This window comes from Polypterus senegalus, chromosome 3 (genome assembly GCF_016835505.1).
Source record: "Polypterus senegalus isolate Bchr_013 chromosome 3, ASM1683550v1, whole genome shotgun sequence".
NCBI classification, from domain to species: Eukaryota; Metazoa; Chordata; class Cladistia; order Polypteriformes; family Polypteridae; genus Polypterus; species Polypterus senegalus.
The window spans coordinates 100,037,571-100,058,930 of record NC_053156.1 but is presented as its reverse complement, the minus strand read 5'-3'; the positions used below and the strand labels follow the sequence as shown (position 1 = coordinate 100,058,930).

The 21,360-nt window shown below is 36.9% G+C and overlaps 1 pseudogene; it reads right to left on the bottom strand.

Moving 5' to 3' along the window:
- Nucleotides 1-2,594: 2,594 nt before the first annotated feature.
- Nucleotides 2,595-20,667, bottom strand: LOC120526590 (annotated as a pseudogene).
- Between the last annotated feature and the right edge of the window lie 693 nt (nt 20,668-21,360).

Genomic DNA, 21,360 nt, shown 5'->3' with positions numbered 1-21,360 from the left:
ATTTTAAATCGCATATTAATCAGATCATTAGGACAGCATTATTTCACTTAAGAAACATAAGTAAAGTTAGAACGCTTATATCACTGAAAGATGCTGAGAAATTAGTTCACGCGTTTGTTTTCAGTCGACTAGATTACTGTAACGCACTCCTCTCAGGACTACCCAAGAAAGACATAAATCGTTTGCAACTAGTGCAGAATGCAGCTGCTAGAATCCTAACTAGGAAAAGAAAATCCGAACACATTTCTCCAGTTTTAATGTCACTACACTGGTTACCTGTGTCATTCAGAATTTACTTTAAAATTCTGCTTATGGTTTATAAAGCCTTAAATAATCTCGCCCCATCTTATATATCGGAATGTCTGACACCTTATATTCCAAATCGTAACCTCAGATCCTCAAATGAGTGTCTCCTTAGAATTCCAAGAACAAAACTTAAAAGAAGTGGTGAGGCGGCCTTCTGCTGCTATGCACCTAAAATCTGGAATCGCCTGCCAATAGGAATTCGCCAGGCTGATACAGTAGAGCACTTTAAAACACTGCTGAAAACACATTACTTTAACATGGCCTTTTTATAACTTCACTTTAATCTTAATTTAACTTAATCCTGATACTCTATATGTTCAATTTCCTCAAAATAACTATTCATGGTGACTCTAAAATCCGTACTGACCCCTACTCTCTTTTCTGTTTCTTTTTCCGGTTTCTTTGTGGTGGTGGCCTGCGCCACCTCCACCTACTCAAAGTTTCATGATGCTCCAACAATGATGGACGGATTAAAAGGCAGAAGTCTACATGACCATCATCATCATCAAGCCCTTCCGTGAGAATCCTAAATCCAAAGAGGACTGTTTCATTTATGTTAGGTAGAATGTCCAGAGGGGACTGGGCGGTCTCATGGTCTGGAATCCCTACAGATTTTATTTTTCTCCAGCCGCCTGGAGTTTTTTGTTTTTCTGTCAGCCCTGGCCATTGAACCTTACTCTTATTCGATGTTAATTAATGTTGACTTATTTTGTTTTATAATTGTGTCTTTCATTTTTCTATTCTTTAATATGTAAAGCACTTTGAGCTACTGTTTGTATGAAAATGTGCTATATAAATAAATGTTGTTGTGTTGTTGTTGACATCGTCAGAAAAAAAACTGAAATGCAGAGATGTCAGGCAATTGAAAGGAACTACTCTGGGCAAGGGATGGGGATCTATCTCTGATGTTGTCCCACTGGCCCAGTTAAGTAGGCACTCATGATATTATTTTCATTGTCCCAGCAGGTTTTACATGAAAAATTTGAAAAACTTCATGGTAAATGACATTCCGTATATAAACCTTGTCTCTTTACAGGGATCGAACCTCGGACATCAGCGCCTGAAGCAAGCGCCTCCGACACTGAGCCACAATGGCCAATTCGTTTATTTGACAGGGTGAAGATCACAGCATTACATTCTTAGGTTGGACAGACAGACAGACACACACACTTCCACGTGTAAGATTTTTGCTGTTACTTTAACGATGTATGTCTTGAGTCACAATAATGTTTTCATTTATTTATTTTATTCATTTTTTTTAGATAAGTTTATTATTTCCTTGCCATTTTAAAAATAGTGTGGAAGCCACCATTTTGTGACTTCTTTTAATGGGTACCACCATCATGTTGCACGGTATCTGATGTAATGAGGATGCCATTCTAAAATTCCAATAAAGACTACAAGAGTAATATTAACATTAAATGTTAAAAACCTGAAAAGACCAGTGTGATTCTTAAAGTGCTGGCTTAAAACTTAATAAAGACTGCCAACAGATGTGAATTTTCATTTTTCCAACAAATGACTGTAGGAATGTCTAATATGAACAATTACTATACACCATATTCCACTATTCTTTTTCTATAGGGCAACTTTTTATTACCATAAGAAATGTGAAAGAAGACCTGGCATATACCTTAATTGCAAGAACTTACCACAGTGCTGCATAGCAATCAGGCCATAATACACCCTAGTGGCAAGTGCACTGGTTATGGTAATGTTACCAGTGGTTACAGGCCACCATAGAGAGCAGTATGACCTAGTACAGTGAATTGAATCCAGGGTATTATTACTGGTATAGAGCAAGAATATGGATCTAGGAAAGCAGGGAATGGTGAAAGTTACTCCAGGAGTATCCAATGCCAATAGCTGGGAACAGGTAGACCCAAGGCCATATGAATGTGACCCAGTTCTTTTAAAGACAAGTGATCTGAGGATAGACCTCTCCTTTTAAATAAGAGGTGACATTCAGGTTTTTAAGAAAACTCTCTGTGCCTCAAGAAAGTTCTTGGAAGATGGTCCCAGGAGTTTTCCAACATCATTCCTGCGAATAATGGTCTAATGGCAGTAGCTGAAAAGCCCTGTCTGATGACTAGCAAAGTGACTGTGGAGGCAGGTAGAATATGACATAGGTTGGAGGTATATCTGGTTGGAGGAAGACAGTCCAGGGTTGGAAGAGTTTTGAGAGGAGACTATTTCAAATGATTAAATGTGCTAGGCACCTCAGTACTAGCTGGGGATCGATCCCTTGTACCTTCTTTTATTGTCTTTTTTCCTCTGAGCCCTTCGGTTCAATTTTTTGGGCTCAGTATCTGCTCAGGTGAGCCTCTGTAGGCTGCAATAAAAAATAAGTGGTCTATGTACAAAGTTAACACTGAAAAACTTTTAAACGTTTCTGTTTCACTAAGTCAATGCTACAGTATTAAAATGTTTTGGTTGCTTTTCTTCATTTAGCAACACTTTAATGTAAAAAGGTAATCATGTTTAAAGTACAGTTCTGTTAGAATCTAGAAATGTTATTATGTTATTAGTGTTTTTAAAATTCTTTTAACTAATACCAGGTTCACCCTTGGTGCTCTCCTTGGTATGTACACCAGTGGGGATCAAATCCTAATTCACAGACGCGACTGTGAATGAAAAATATAGGAAACTGTAATGGCTGAGTACTGTATATCCTCAGTAGTATAATCACTATTGCCAGTGAGATCAGCACCATCAATGCAATGTAACAATTGCATTATGAGCCCAGGTCCTATCTCTGTGCTAAGGTGTGTCATCTTCAAATGGTGGTGGGTTGACATAATTTCCACTGCAAAAAAACATAATATGCAGGTTTTAAACTAACAGCAGACTACACTTCAGACAGACTATGTGGGGAATCATCACAAGTATGGGAATAACCATTTTTAAAAATTGGCCAGACTTTTCACACTATATAGCGCTTTATAACATGAATGGAAGTGTTAGTGTGAACAGAGCTTTATATTGTAATCAAATGAGACAGGGCAGCACAAATTCTAAACCTGATATTCTATGAATGAGTAGCAAGTAGATACCCATGGCTGTAGATAGTTAACTGCAATATTCACAGAGGAAAGGAATCAGCCAAGAAAATAGTTTCAAACCACCATTTTTTTTTTTTTAACAATTGTAAAATTTGCAGATGGCAGACACATCTGACTTTGACGGAATGTTAGGAATGAGTTCCAGACACACTGCAGTTAAGGAACGATCGAGCACAGTGGCTGTTCTTTAATGGCTCAAGCTGCTGTTTAGTGAAAAAGTAACAGAGACCTGTCATCTGCTCAAGTTATTATTTTTCAAGAAAAAGACATAAAAAAAGAATAAAAAATATGGCACACTCATTGATAAAGAACTTGAGCCTTAAATTGTTTGAACATCGCCCAGATGTTTTTTAATTGATTTCCACACAGTCATAAATTATTAAATTGGAACTTGTTAATTATTTTATGAACTTAAAAAAAAAACATAAAATATCTTGACTATGAAGGTTTTTTTAATACATTTTAATTGTTTTTTATGTGATCAGGGACCTCTTCCCATTTACACATTTCCATATCATTATATCAGTCTTCTATCTTTTATTAGGTACGTATGCACATAATGCATGAAGCACCTATTGCAATAGCCATGTCTGTCTGTCTGTCCACAAGAAACTGTTCTGCACCCTGTGGACCAATTTAATTGAAATGTAGCACACTTATTCTTAAAGGAAATTTGTTGAGACAACCAGCTCACACCTCCATTCTCTGCAAATTATGATTCACTGTTTCATTGTAACAGTAATTTACTAGGGTAGCCAGATGTCCAGGTGACAGCGACAGTCCTGGTTTTCAGGAAATGCATCGCAATAAGTAACTGAAGAAAATCATAATGCCCCAGTGTTAACAGGTTGCCCATCTAATAAAACATTGCTCTACCGAAACAAGCATCCTCACATTATATTTAGAACAACACATACAAAATACCGTTGAGGACCCCCCATACCCGTGATACCAGTTCAACATAATCGTATCATCTTATATAATATGCTACCATGGCTGTTCGTTTGACTGATTTTAAATCACCTGTAGTTCGTAAACCGTTTCACTTATTAACTTGAAATTTGGTACACATATACTAGGTGATGTCTACTATCCACTTTCGGGGTGATGATTTTTATAACTCTTTTTATTTTTCTTTAATTAAATTTTATTGTAGAATAAACTCTTGGCATCGCGCAGCAGGGCAGCCATGCAGTGCATGTGTATGGGCGCCGTTCTCATTCCCTACCACCTTCTCTAATCATTCTTGAGGCAGTTTGAAGACTTAAGTGCCAGCTTAAGTGAAAAATAAAAAAAAAACATACTAAGTAATTGCAACACAAAAACTAACTTAATCACTTTTAACGAGAAAAGATGCCAACGAAAGAAGAAAAGCAGCGGGCCGCTAGGGTGGAGAAAAGAAGAGCTGCTCAGGAAGCTGCAAACGCATCAACCTCTGAGCAAACAAATGCTAAACAGAGACAGAGAAAGAGGAAGAAAACTAGGAATGCTCAAGTCAAGTGTATTCACTGCACGTTATCGTGCAGTACGCCGTTACTGGTACAGTATAATACGCTACCGTGGCTGTCCGTTTGTCTGTCAAGGATTTTAAATCACCTGTAGCTCGTAAACCGTTTCGCCTATTGACTTGAAATTTGGTACACATATACTACGTGACATCTACTATCCACTTTCATGGTGATGATTTTTATAACTTTTTTTATTTTTATTTTACTGTAGAATCAACTTTCGGCAGCATGGTGGCGGTGTTGCACATGCGTAAGGCTAAATCATTCTTGAGGCAGATTGAACACTTAAGTGCCAACTTAAGTGAAAAATTAAGACTAACTTAATCAGTTTTAACACTAAAAGATGCCGATGGAAGAACAGAAGAAGCAGGCCACTAGAGTGGAGAAAACAAACTGCTCACGAAGCAGCAAGCGCATCAACCTCTGAGGAAATGAATGCTAAATGTACAGAGAAAGAGTATGAAAACTATAAATCAAGTGTATTCACATTATCGTGCAGTCTGCCGTTACTGGTATATGTATAATGGGATGGTCAAAACTCTGACAGGGATCGCCTAATTGAGAACGTGTGTTAAATTTAAATACAGTTGCCAAGACGACCAGGAAGCAGACAAAAACAAACAGTGCTGTCATGGATTTGTTTCCTCTTCAAGCACAGTGTGGAGTTCATATATGTTAATTTGTGAAAGTGCTTTTCTTTTTCCCTGCTTTTAACCCACAGTGTTGATGATGAGTTACTACAGGCATTAAACAAATGAGGACGGACTTTTTACATGGGTGCACATGCTACAAAAGTGCCCGGTCTGGGACACTGAAAATCTGGTAACCCTTTTATATACCATCAGAATGCCACATTCACCTTGTATCCATAATGGTCTGTGACTATAATAACATTTTCCCTAACATTTGCCATAACTGAATAGCTTTGCAAGTCCCATTTTTTTATTTAAGCTATGTTAATTGCCAAATGTAAATTGTCACTGTGTGTGAATATATTGTGTGTGTGTTTTTGTGACAGTCATCCTTGTGATTAATCTGTGTCCTGCCCAGACTTGTTTCTAGCCATTTTCCCAATCCTGGAGTGATAACATTTGACCCCCAAACTCTGAAATAGACTGAGGACATTGTAGGATGAAACAACTAAACTTAGTCCATTGATAGCAGGTGTCCACGAATGCACCTGAATGTTTCACCATGTGTACATTTTCTAACTTATTATTTTATAAGCTATGTTCTTACAAAGTTGTGAAATCTATTTACAATTGTTTTGTTTTTTCTACTTTTATGTGAACAGTGAACATTGTTTTTACATGTAATCATCACAATCACTCTACACTTTTTTAAATTTAAAAATATTTAAAACTAGCTGTGCTATCTGTCTAAGGTTGGTTCGCTTCCCGGCTCCTCCCTGCATGGAGTTTGCATGTTCTCCCCATGTCTGTGTGGGTTTCCTCCGGGTACTCCGGTTTCATACCATAGTCCAAAGACATGCAGGTTAGGTGCATTGGTGATTCTAAATTGACCCTAGTGTGTGCTTGGTGTGTGGGTGTGTGTGTGCCCTGCCTGGGGTTTGTTTCCTGCCTTGGGTTTGGCTCCACCAGACCCCTGTGACCCTGTAGTTAGCATATAGTGGGTTGGATAATGGATAGATAGTTGCGCCTTCACTGCCTGTGCAGGAATCTTGCCAAGTGCAGTTCTTGTGCATTTAACCTGAGCTGGTATCATTCTTGCTATGGCTAGAATATTAATACAAGCTTTTGCATTCCCCTATCGAAAATTTGGAGCCACAAATAATACATATGTTGTGTTTTACTAATTGGAAAACTGCAGTGGAGAGGGACAAAGCATTTAACAGGCACACAAATTAAATGGTGAACGCTCACCTAACACACAAGACAGCAAGACAATGTTATTAAACAATCCCCGAATACTGCTGCATATCTACCACAGACAAACCTTTGGATATCTTTGCAGGCTTCTAAAATGACTCCAAAAAAAACAGGCAAGCTATACAGCAGTGGTTCCCAACCTTTTTCTCGTAGCGACCCCTTTTTATCATAGCCATATGACCCACGACCCCCCATGCAATTGAAATAGATATTTATAATACGATAATTGAAAAAAAACACAAAAAAATTGTATTTTAGTATAATTTTATACATTAAGCTAAATTACATTATTTTAATAATTAAATTTTAATGTGATGGTTGAAATTGCAACTTATCAACCAATCTCGAAATTCGTGGCTGAGTATTCGTTAACGCCAATCTCATATCGTTCTCAACATTTAGTTGATTTCTTTCTTTCGTTTTTAACCGAAGAAGAGTAGAAAATCCACTCTCGCAGAGATATGTCGATACAAATGGAATTAAAATTCGAAAGGCAAGCATTGTCACATTCGGGTATGAATGATACATACTACACCAGAATTGTGTGAGCAATTTTTCATTAAACAAGTTACGTGCCGAGGAATCATTCCGTAAATCTATGAATTCATCTTGTAATTCATTAGGAATGTTTGTTATATCAAGAGATGCAGAAAACGGATTACGTGTAAATGTAGTTTCTTCTTCCTTCAGCTTAGGGAAGTAACGCTCCAGTTCCTTCTCAAGCGATTCGAGATGCCCGACAATCTCCTCCTTCAATTTTTTATTTATTTCACCTCCAGATTCATCTACCACACTGCAGAGTTTCTCAAACATGGCAATATTTCCAATATTTACTTTCCTTCGCCAGTTTTGCAGCTTGGATAAAAATGCACAGAGATTATCGTGAAATACAATAATATTTGTTTCCTTTCCCTGCAGTTTCAGGTTAAGCTTATTTTGCTGTTCTAATATATCTGCTAAATATGCTACTCTTTCCAACCAAGCTTTGTCGTTAAAGTATACCAAAAGATCATGTTTCTCTTGTACATCTAGGAACAATTTAATTTCATCTTTCAATTCAAAGAAACGATTCACAACATTCCCTTTTGATAACCAGCGTACTGCAGTGTAGAAAAACAGAACCTCGTGATTAGAATCCATGTCTTTGCACAGTTCTTTAAACAGACGCGTATTAAGAGCTCCAGATTTTATGTAATTTACGATTTTTATAACTGAATCAAGAACCGCTTGCAAAGGAATTGGAAGAGTCTTACTGGCAAGGGCATACCGGTGAATCATGCAGTGGATTCCCTTTGCTTGAGGAGCTAGTTCTTTTACTTTTTTCTGAAAGCCTGATTTTGACCCAAGCATAGATGGTGCGCCATCCGTACAAACTCCACAGACATTTTCCCACTTTAATCCTCCAGTCTCAAAAAACGCATTAATCTTCTCCATAATGTCTTCACTTTTTGTTGTACTTTCAAGTCCACTACAAAATAGGAACTCTTCTTTAATATCATCTGAATGAATATATTTCACGAAGACAAGCAACTAAGCACACGAGCTGATATCTGTTGATTCATCAACTTGGAAAGAAAACAATGGTGAAGCCTTGATTTCATTCAGAATCTGCTCTTTGACGTCTTCGGACATATCTGTTATACGCCGCTGAATAGTATTATTAGAAAGAGATATTCGTTGCATCTTTGCTTCACTGGAATCCCCAAGGACTAATTTCACCATCTTCAACATGCAAGGTTTGATAAGTTTTCTCCAATTGTGTGAGGTTTTTTGCTTGGCGATTTCTAATGCGACTTCATATGATGCTTGAATTAATACTTTGTTTGATTGCTGAAAACTTCCTGCTTGATCAAGTCTCTGTCTTTTGCAACTAGTTTCATGCTGACGAAAGAACTCCAAATCCTTTTTAGTGTATTCTGAATGCGCTGTCTCTAAGTGACGTTTGAGTTTTGAAGGTTTCATAGATTCATTACTGAGAACAACTTTGCACAATACGCATTGTGGCTTCTCTATTCCATTACTAATCAAGTTAGTAAAGCCATATTTCAGATATTCTTCAACATATTTACGTTTTCTTTCCATTTCTGGGAAAAGAAATAACAAAATTTATAAATAAATTTACCGTAAGTTATAGCGAGAAGGAGCACAACCGTACCATCAACGTTAGAAAGGCGTAGGTTATTGGGAATAGGCGGTCCTATATGGGGTTTTCAAACGAAAACGCTTATACTCGTCAAGTATGACGCCTATTCCCAATAACCTACGCCTTTCTAATAAATTTACCTATATAAATTGAATTTAATATCTACCTGTGTTTGTTTAGTCACCAACGATTTTTTTCGAAGAACAAACCAATACCGCCTGTCATAACGTAGTCAACAGTAGACAATCACGCGTTCGTTTGAGCAGGGGATTCACAACCGATCAGAACAGCCTCAGCCAATTAGAAGCTCGAATGTAGATCACATGGGGTGCGCATCCTTCTGGTCCATTGCGAATCCCCTGCCCAGGAGCGACTTCTGTGAGTGCGTCAAACAATAAAGGTTCCTACTACTTCACTATTAGTAGCAAACCCATTTGGGGTCGCGACCCACAGGTTGGGAACCGGTGCTATACAGTATCATAATAAAAGCTGACTGCACTACCATGCCTCAATAAGTATGATTCCTTTCCTTTCTTGATAAAACTGCTGAACTGTGTGTGCACACATAACCACAAGAACTAGCAAGCAAATCACATTTGTTGAATCAACTGATTGTCCAATCAGAGTGCTTTAAACTCATTGACAAATGGAGGAGTGAACCTCTGTTGTCACTATGGGTAATTTTCTGTTGTCTGATCTGCGGTGGGCAGTGGACAGACTGAAATTAGAGTAAACCTTCGATGTTTGAGGAAACTGGAGTTCAGGTGTGTTTTTGTAAGAAGTATGTTTGCAACATGGTATAGAACCTCCTAGAATTTAAACCACCCCACCACCACCACCAAATTTGGTTTTTAATAAGTAGTTATTTTATTTAAACCTTCAAAAGTTAGAAAATGTGTTGGTTATAGTTCTTATATTAACAAAGCTCTTACATATTCTTTCAACTTTATAAAAACTGGTAGCTTTCTTAGTACAAGACTTTCTTTGTTAACAAATACAGATGCCCCCATTTACCCCTTTAGACTATTCACATCAACAGTTGTAACCTGCTTAGAACTGAATGACTTTTGTTATGGAAGCACTTTACATTTCTAGATGTCTGGATTTACTTAGAATTGGTCATGTTGCTCTTGCGAAAAAATGTGTTAAAGGCTTTGGGGTAGACTTCAGGTCATTAGTATTATACTGTTAAAATAGATTCTCATGTCAATAATGGAAGAATACAAGCTAATACAAAGATTTTCTTACGATAAGTGCAGAATGTTGCATCTGTTATGGAAAAATTAAACATATACAATAAAATGAATGCAGCAAGAAAATACTGAGTTAAAATATTCCTGTACTAAATGCGCATCAGTTTTAAGTTAGATGTGAAAATAGGAGTGGCATAATGGCCTTGCAGCACAAGGATATAAGGTTTGGATCCCAGCTTAGTCACTGTTTCTGTGGAGTCTGCAAGTGCCCCCGTGGTAACGTAGGTTTTCTTTTGGTGGTCATGGCTGCTCCAAATTATTACATACAGATCAAAGGATGACTTTGTAACCTGGGTTAAGTGGTGAATGAAAAGTGCATAATGGGAAGAAAAATCAGGACAAACCTGCACACTATGCATAGAAATCTTAAAAATCATCACTCAATTTAATAGGAAGAGACAAATTCAAAATCAAAAGAGTCAGAAGTCAAAAAACCTCAAAAACAAATTTCCTGTAAAAGCTACCAAAAGTTTTTTCCTTTAAAACAAACTGTTCTAGTTCAAGTTATTCTCATGTGTTTATATTACAATGGCATTCTTACTTGCATGTCTGACCAACTCGTAATGTATTGCCAAGTAATGACTGAAGTAAATAACAGAACAGAACATAGTAGAACATTCTCAATCTCACTTTACCCAGTTCAGGGTTGCAGGAATCCCGGAGCTAATCCTGGCAGCACTGGGTGGAAGGATGGCAACCTTTCTATTGTAGTTGAACAAGTCTTATGAAAAATACCAAGAGTCAAAAAAATATAACAGCCATTCTGCATCAATGAAGTAAAATACTGGACTGGTGAAAACTAACATATTGAGTACATGAAATTTATATTAATATTTGGAAAATCTACAGGAAAAATCATGCAAGGTAACTGTAAAGTTAAGGGTCTAAATTTAAGCACTGCCAAGCCTCCTGACTACATCGTAGATCTGATGAAGACCCATGCTGTAGCATTGACATTAGCATTAAGGAATTATGGTCGCCAATTTTGTGTTTTTTCTTCATGCTTGTGTCAAGAAATGTTAAACGAAACATTTCCTGATATTACTAATAAGCCTCTTACAGCAATAAGCATGAATTCAGGGACAGTTCCACTAAAAGAAGACTTTATCTCATTCCCATTTGGGGTTTTCAAGCAAAACTGGCTTCTTTAGAATTCGATTAGCAATGAATTTGAGTAAACAACAATATGCATTTTTCTATTCAAACTCAAAATGCAAAAATCAAATTAGCAGTATACATTGTCTTAAAATGTATTGCTGTCATGCTAACCTGCAGGAAAGGAGTGTTTTCAAAGCCACATGGTGCTACTCATGCTCTGTCGTTGCCAAAACGTGCTATAGAAGGCCTGATCAACCACTACCCTCACGTTTCCCTTTGAAATAAATTGCTTTGTGTTTGTCACCAGGCTGCTAAGAATATCTGAAATGACCTGAATATGCACTTTTGGTAGATGTTCAGACCTGGGAGAAAACAAACCTCACACAATTTCACGCTTTTAGGCAACTTTATCACCATGATATGACATCACCCCACTAGCTTTAATTCTTGCCATAATGGGCAGTGCAAATTAAGCACATTATATAGTTTAGTATTCAGACAGAGGGACCATCCCTTGAGGTAGGTGAAGATCACTAGGTTTGTAATTGTCATTTCACAAATGAAGACTTCATTATTGATTATCTTGGGCATTGCATAATTGAAAACACCCAATTTTTAGCATATACAATAATGTCTGACAATTAAGATACAAAATTTATTGTAAATGTGTAAGAATGCAAATCACATTTACTGATGATTTACAAAGTGCATAGTGCTTGCCCCTAAAGGAGTACTTCACGTTTTTGGGGAGAACAGAGATAATAAAAGTTCCAAGTAGAGCAGTCTGAACAGCTATTGTTCGATAAACTATTTACAGAAATCATCTTGTGAATGGCAGTGTTCTAAAACAAGAAGGAGCTATTGAACTGAAGATCTTCTTCTCCCGTCAAAGCCACAAGGATCCATTTCTGGATTTTTCAATGTCAGTTTTTGAAATTGCACTGCTGAATTGACTTTCTGCTTTTTGAAGCATTTGCACAAAAATGAGGCATAATTCCCAGCTAACAAAGTTTTCACTCACTTTTCTTTCCTAAAAGATCACAGATGAGAAAAATTTGATATGATGTGAAGCACCATAGTAGCCAATGAATGAGGTGAAAGGTAGTTTTTAAATTCAAACACTTGTTCTTGTTTGAGCATGCATCTCAACTGTTCACAAGAGGATTTTCCAGAACTGGTTTATTTAACAATAGTTTAACGATAATACATGTGTTTGGGACCCTGCGAGCATACAACTGGATATCTGGCATATGGATTATGCAGGGCAAGTACATTGAGATGTTTTTTCATGGACATTTTCATATTGTTTGCTGCTTGTTCAGAGTTGGCAGAAGACTATTGCATCAGGAAGTGTGTTATCTTCCATCCATTATCCAATCCGCTATATCCTAACTACAGGGTCACGGGGGTCTGCTGGAGCCAGTCCCAGCCAACACAGGGCACAAGGCAGGAAACAAATCCCGGGCACTGTGCCAACCCACCGCAGGGCACTCGCACACACCCACACACCAAGCACAATTTAGAATCGCCAGTGCACCTAACCTGCATGTCTTTTGGGAGGAAAGCATAGTACTCGGAGGAAACACGGGGAAAACATGCAGACCCGGGAAGTGAACCTGGGTCTCCTAACTGCGAGGCGGCCTGTGTTATCTTCATTCTTCATAAAATAAAATACATTTTTTCTAGATGAATACTACAATAAATTTGGGGTAATGACAGATTAAAAAAAAGTTAGACAGTTATTACTTGCAATTCGTGGGGGTTAGGGGCACAGGACTCCCATGAAATGTGAAAATCTGTGAATATGTTTTCGGCCCCACACCTCCTCTCCTAATACTGTACTGTTCACTACAAGCCTTAAATGTAACACAGTTTTAGTTATATATTTCCAGAATAAACATATACAGTATATATAAACAAATATATATACACACACTGCCTGGCCAAGAAAAAAAGTTGCCACCAAAAAAAAAAAGGTCACACACTCTAATATTTTGTTGGACCACCTTTTTAGCTTTGATTGCGGCACGCATTTGCTGTGGCATTGTTTCGATAAGCTTCTGCGATGTCACAAGATTTAGTTCCATCCAGTGTTGCATTAATTTTTCACCCAAGATCTTGCATTGATGATGGTACAGTCTGACTGCTGCGCAAAGCCTTCTCCAGCACATCCCAAAGATTCTCAATGGGGTTAAGGTCTGGACTCTGTGGTGGTCAATCCATGTGTGAAAATGATGTCTCATGCTCCCTGAACCACTCTTTCACAATTTGAGCCCGATGAATCCTGGAATTGTCATCTTGGAATATGAAAGTGCCATCAGGGAAGAAAAAATCCATTGATGGAATAACCTGGTCATTCGGTATATTCAGGTAGTCAGCTCACCTCATTCTTGCAGCAACCCCAGATCATAGCACTGCCCCCACAGGCTTGTACAGTAGGCACTAGGCATGATGGGTGCATCACTTCTTTTGCCTATCTTCTTACCCTGATGCACCCATCACTCTGGAACAGGGTAAATCTGGACTCATCAGACCACATGACCTTCTATCATTGCTCCAGAATCCAATCTTTATGCTCCCTAGCAAATTGAAGCCTTTTTTTCCGGTTTGCCTCACTGATTAGTGGTTTTCTTACGGCTACACAGCTGTTCAGTCCCAATCCCTTGAGTTCCCTTCGCATTGTGCGTGTGGAAATGCTCTTACTTTCACTATTAAACATAGACCTGAGTTCTACTGTTGTTTTTCTTCGATTTTGATTTCACCAAACGTTTAAGTGATCGCCGATCACAATCATTCAGGTTTTTTTTCTGGCCACATTTCATCTTCGAAGACGATGGGTCTCCACTATCCTTCCAGTTTTTAATAATGCATTGGACAGTTCTTAACCCAATTTTGGTAGTTTCTGCAATCTCCTTAGATGTTTTCTCTGCTTGATGCATGCCAATGATTTGACGCTTCTCAAACAGACTAATATCTTTTCCTCGACCACGAGATGTGTCTTTCGACATGGTTGTTTAAGAAATGAGAAGCAACTCATTGCACCAGTTGGGGTTAAATAACGTGTTGCCAGCTGAAAGATAATCGCCCATGCAGTAATTTTCCAATAGGAGGCTTGTACCTATTTGCTTAGTTAAATCCAGGTGGCGACTTTTTTTTTGGCCTGGCAGTGTATATGTTTACATATATATGTTTATTCTGGAAATGAAAGTCTGCATCAGTAATATTTAGTATCCTTTGTTGTGATAGCCTTAATTACTAATCATGGATCAGCAGCTTCCACAGGAGTCAAGGTCAGGATTGGTTCTGTTTACATTTTTTTTAACTCTGCTTCATTGGTGTATTCTTGTTGGTGTTTTGTGCTATGGTTGTACATTTACCTCAATCCATGCTATTGTCTCTTGTCCTCACTTGGCAGGGGAAGGGCCGCTATTGGAATATTTCTTCTTCACTACTGCTGTCACTTGAGTGAAGTATGTATCTCAACTATTGCTAACAGCACTTGGCTGTAGCATTGGAAAGCATCAGCTCTTTTTCTTCTGGATCCCTACTTTTAGTATTTTTTGGTGTTATTTTAATTTTGTACTACTACTTTGTTATGGGATGTTTGGTTTGGTTTATTGGATAACTTTTGGGTCTTGCAAATTGCTACTGTTTGAAATGTAAAAACAATCAAATTGGAGCTTTCCTTTGAATATTAGCAGGGACCAGTACCCTTGCTGAATGATTAGGTGGCCCAACTTCCTTTGGCTCTACGTAAAAAAGATATGACAGGCAAACGACAGAACCACATATATTAAAAGCATAATATAAGAATGCAAAATACTCAATAAACATAATCAAAGAAAATCATAATTTACAGAAAGAAAAAATTAAACCAAAAAGAGAATAATATACAAAGTTTTATTTAAAAAAACAAAAGGATTGCATAAACAAAAAAATAAACTTACACCAGGGCAACAGTCCTGGTTGAGGAATGACTACTGGGACAAAAATACAAAGTAACAAATATAAACAATAACAAAGAACAACCAAGAAAATAGGCAAAACTTAAAGAATTCAAAAATGAAAAAGTCTTCAATTAGCGTAAGCCACCATGACTCAGGGTGTTCATAAGAAATTTGGTGGTATTACTTATTGAGGTAGAAGTACATAAAAAAACAAAAATAGTCAAATATTACAAATTATATATAATATATATATGTGTGTGTGTGTGTGTGTTTAAAGTCTTTAATTATTCTTGATTGTAATATAAATTTGTCATTTATCACCTTCTAAAAGAGGTTCATAGAGGGGAAGATCCCCAAGTAAAGGATCAAAAATAACATCATGTACATTATCACTGACCTTGAAATACAGTAGTCTAAAATGATACCCTACATACTTAGGTTTGAAATTTGTCATTTTTAACTTTCTGGGAGTTTTCTGTGTCTAGAGGGCCAAAAATAGTGGGGGAACCCCAAAAAGCTTGCTGTCTTGCATAACTAGACATCAAGAAGAGACGAAAGGGTATATCATATGTGGGTTTTTTGTACCGGTTAGTCAGGAGGCACCAGACAATAAAAAAAATAAGTTTGTAGGTACTGAATTAAAATATTTCTTTGGTAGAATGTTTATCACAGATGTAATTTGAGCGCTGTGAAGCTCTGCTATTCATTAAAAAAAAAAAAAAAACTGGGCAAGAAAAAAGGGGCAAACAAATCCACTTAACAGCAAACCATAAACATGTTACAAGTGAAGCAATAGTTAAAACCAGATTACCCCCACAAAAAATGAATCAAAAATCTAAAACAACAGGAGTCAAAAACGAAACAGTGCTAAAACTGCAGTGTGAACTAGAGCTTCTCCCTTTATATTGCTGGGGGCAGTCAACTGACACATCCTTGGTGGCCCTGCCCCCTTTGGCTCTATATAAGGGAAATGTGACAGAAAACAGAAAATAAATGAACTTACTAGCAAGAATATTAACAGAATACAAAATGGGCACAATATTAATAAACATCCCTATACTGCATAAATACAATATAGACAGAACAAAACTAAAACAGAATTAATAACATCATATGAAAAATAATATTTGAAATAGAACAAAAAGATTAAATAAACAAAGAATAATTCTGAGCCAAGGAGACAGTCCTGACTGAAACGAAACACAACTGAAGTATAAAATACATACCATGTCATGCTTTAGCTACAGTATGTGTAGCTGTTTCTCCCTCTTGGAGACAATTTGTTAGAATATAATAAATGATGATATCATTTTTCACTTGCCTTCATTAGAGCTTTTTCAACAATGTCAGAAGTCATCTCACTAAATGTCACATGCAAAAGCATAGACATTCATCTTAGCCTTTACTTTTCAAATGATTAATAATAAATATCTACTCGTTGTTTAGACATTAGAATGCTTTAGCCTCCTAATATTATGTGCTTTGAGCTGCTATATTTATATACTGTATGTTGCCTGTTGTTACCCATCCTGTTATACTGGGTGAACAAACTGACCTTAGCCTAATGTTAGTTGATTATTTACCTCTTTTCTAAGTCGCTTTGGGTAAAAGTGTCTGCTAAGCAAATACATGTATACAGTATTTAAGACAAATCTGTTTCCCATCTGAGTATATCTTGGCTGTAACGTTCATAATCAGTTTGCATGGAATGGTATGTGTCCGTAAAAATAATAGATACGAGTGACTACTCTACATATAGCCAACCACAAGCTGTTCTGTCTCTTCTATTTACACTTGGGCTCTTTTTTATATCACATTTTTATGTTATTTATGTTGGAATCTTTCATATTGACTACACTTAAATCTGTGCCCTAATATAACAGCTCATCTCAACAGAGTAAAAAGTTGCAAAGGAGACTTTGCAAAGAATGTCATGGCAGAGTCAGAGAAGACTAAAGGTAAATTCTACCTTGAAAAACATATTAAAAAAAAGATAAAGCTTAACAGAATGGTTTCCCATTGAATCCTGCAAAAATAAACATCTTCCCACATTTCTAAAATTATCTGTTTGTCTACCTTAAAATGTCTTTCATTCTGGACTTTTTTTTATTGTATACTGTACATACAGTATATACACTTGAGGGTGGTCAGTATTTATTGACTGGATTGTTCAATATTTGAAGAATGTGCAAATGCGTATATAAATGCCTCCATTTTAGAAACATATGAATAATCAGTTGGTAAAAGTGACAGAAAATCACAGATACAACCAATTTTAATGGGACTAAAATCACAGAGATGTTCTGGTTAACAATGTTATCCCAACCTAGCAAAGCTAATTCTGCTTGAATAGAGCATAGGAAGGCAATTTTTCCGTTTTTATGCTCCAATCGTGAAACTAAATTAACAAATTATGACAAAGAAGAAATGGCTTTCTGTGGCTAAAGAGACAATCAACAAAGTTCACTCTAATATTAATTAATTTGTTAATTTACAAAGATTCTATGACATTTCCTATATATATTGTTATGACAATATATATAACTTGGAAAAAAATAATGCCTTACCTTGTACTCCTTCACAAGCTTTCAATCATCCTCACCAAGGCAGAGACAAAGAACTTTGATAATTGCTTTTCTCTTTAGGTTGACATCCCTGGTCTGTAAAAATTGATCTCAAATATTGGTATATTGCTTAAAGAACAAAATGATAGCTGCCCCAGTATTCAGCCATTGGCATAACTAAGGAATTACATAGAAAATCCTTTAAAAAAGACATTCAAATGTGCCTGTAAATTAAAAAATATTTCTATGGCAAATCATGCCCTGAGAACTGTGTATAGGTATGTGAAAATAAAATGGGATGGCTGTTATATAGATAGATAGATAGATAGATAGATAGATAGATAGATAGATAGATAGATAGATAGATACTTTATTAATACCAAGGGGAAATTCACATAATCCTGAACTTCAGTACCTATCTGTTATATAGAGGAAAAAAAGGATAAAGAAGAGACATAAAATAATATTGTTGTGAGTCAAAAATACAGTACCCTATCTATATCCATATCTCACCAGCAGTATCAATCAATCAATCAACATTTATTTATATAGCACATATTCATACAAAAAAATGTAGCTCAATGTGCTTTACAAAATGAATAGAAAAATAGAAGACACAATAAAAAATAAACATAAGTCAACATTAATTAACATAGAATAAGAGTAAGGTCCGATGGCCAGGGTGGCCAGAAAAAACAAAAAAAAACTCCAAAGGCTGGAGAAAAAAAAAAAATAAAATCTGTAGGGTTCCAGACCAAGAGACCGCCCAGTCCCCTCTGGGCAATCTACCTAACATAAATCAAACAGTCCTCTTTGTATTTAGGGTTTTCATGGAAGGACTTGATGATGATGGTCACGTAAACTTCTGGCTTTCAGTCCATCAATGTTGGTGCATCATGATGCTTTGAGTAGGTGGTGGTGGCGCAGGCCGCCACCACAAAGAAACCGAAAAAGAAACAGAAGAGAGTAGGGTCAGTATGGATTTTGGAGCCACTGTGAATAGTTATTATGAAGAATTGAACATACAGAGTATCAGTATTAAGTTAAAGTGAAGTTATAAAAAGGCCATGTTAAAGTAATGTGTTTTCAGCAGTTTTTTAAAGTGCTCCACTGTATTTGCCTGGCGAATTCCTATTGGCAGGCTATTCCAGATTTTAGGTGCATAACAGCAGAAGGCCGCCTCACCACTTCTTTTAGGTTTAGCTTTTGGAATTATAAGGAGACACTCATTTGAAGATCTAAGGTTACGATTTGGAATATAACGTGTCAGACATTCCGATATATAAGATGGAGCGAGATTATTTAAGGCTTTATAAACCATAAGCAGTATTTTAAAGTCAATCCTGAATGACACAGGCAACCAGTGTAGTGACATCAAAACTGGAGAAATGTGTTCGAATTTTCTTTTCCCAGTTAGGATTCTAGCAGCTGCATTCTGCACTCGTTGCAAATGATTGATGTCTTTTTTGGGTAGTCCTGAGAGGAGTGTGTTACAGTAATCTAGTCCACTGAAAACAAAAGCGTGAATTAATTTCTCCGCATCTTTCAATGATATAAGAGGTCTAAATTTAGCTATGTTTCTTAAGTGAAAAAATGCTGTCCTAGTGGTCTGATGAATATGCGATTTAAAATTCAGATTACAGTCAACGGTTACCCCTAAATTTTTTACTTCCGTCTTAACTTTTAATCCTAGTGCATCAAGTTTATTTCTGATAACCTCACTGAATCCATTATTGCCAATTACTAAAATTTCGGTTTTCTCTTTATTTAGTTTGAGAAAATTACTATTCATCCATTCAGAAATACCAGTAAGACATTGTGTTAGTGTATCGAAAGAGTCGGAGTCATCAGGTGCTATAGATAAGTACAGCTGTGTGTCATCAGCATAGCTGTGGTAGCTCACATTGTAACCTGAGGTAATCTGACCTAACAGAAGCACGTAGACTGAGAATAACAGCGGACCCAGGATAGAGCCTTGTGGAACACCATATCGGATATCATGTGTCTCTGAGATTTGATTACCACAACTCACAAAGAATTTTCTCCCTGCCAGGTAGGATTCAAACCAATTTAAGACACTGCCAGAGAGGCCCACCCATTGACTAAGGCGATTTCTAAGAATATTATGATCAATGGTGTCAAATGCAGCACTCAGATCTAAGAGGATGAGAACAGATAAATGGCCTCTGTCTGCATTTACCCGCAAGTCATTTACTACTTTAACAAGTGCAGTTTCTGTACTGTGATTTGTTCTGAAGCCTGACTGAAATGTATCAAGAATAGCATGTTTATTGAGGTGGTCATTTAACTGCATAATGACTGCCTTCTCTAGAATTTTACTTAAGAAGGGCAGGTTAGAAATGGGTCTAAAATTTTCAAAGGCAGAGGGGTCAAGATTATTTTTAGCAGTACCAACCTCTATCTAAAGTGTCACCTCTTTTTCAACCTTGGTCCTGTCATCTTAGCATTTAAAATAAAGAGTGTCTCAAAAGTGGCCCAACACTGTATAAACAGTGAATACCCAACAACCTTGGGAGTAAAGAATGCAAAAAAAAAAAATAAAAATATGGGCTTACCTCTTCTATATGGAATAGTGCAGGCCACCTGTCTTTGGATTCTACAACTTGATTTTCTTCTACCACCTCTCTTCTTCTATAAGATAATGTTTTTGCCATCTTCTCCCTTATGTCAGACGTATTATTCCTCTGTCTGATATCATTTAGTATCTCAAGTTGCTCCTTTTCTAGGCTTTCAGTTGTTTCTCCAGTAGGATGGGCAGGGCGATAGCTGACTTCAGACTTTTTAGGCTTTTTAACATTTTTGTCTGGAAGGCATTCATCATTGGACTTGTTTTTCAAAGCATTTAGAGACACTTCTGGATAACCAATGTTGTGCATCTTTGTTCTGTAGTTAGCTGTTTTATACTTAAGACTGATCATCCACCCATAGTACCCACTTTTGGATCCTGTATCCTTCAAACATGGAAAGTTTCGTATTAGTGTGTTAGCTACCTTATCTATCTGGTAATTTTATGCATAGGCTGTATATTGGAAGATATCTTCAGCCAATTTTTCTAAGATGTCAGACCTAAGCCCTGGACTAACCTTCAGACAAATACCAGTGTGCTTGATGCTTTCATTTTTTTGCTGAAGTTGTACTTCAGTATCAAGCGAAGAATGAGGAATGGGAAATTCTTGTGGCCATGGACTTGCACGCAGTTCATTCCCTGATCTTGGCATAATGCAAGTATCACCTGTCTCGCCATTAGAGAATAATGAAAAAGAAGAGGACAGTTTACTTTAACAGCTGATGCACCTGATGACCCAGAAGTGCTTGGAAAATTCAGTGTTGTAGAGGTGGGACAGCAAGAGTCACTCAGCAAGTGTACTAACTTGACTGTGCTTCTGTCCTTTATATCTTGTTGTGTTGTCAGATTCATGACCTCATTATTAAAGTTGACGTCCATGCATTGAATAGGAAAGTCTCTTTAAATTCAATATGTTTGGCAAATTATATGGTGTAACTCATCAATAGTGGCTGGCATCCCTGACTGAAGATCAAGTCTTCTGAAGTCATTATCTTCTATAATC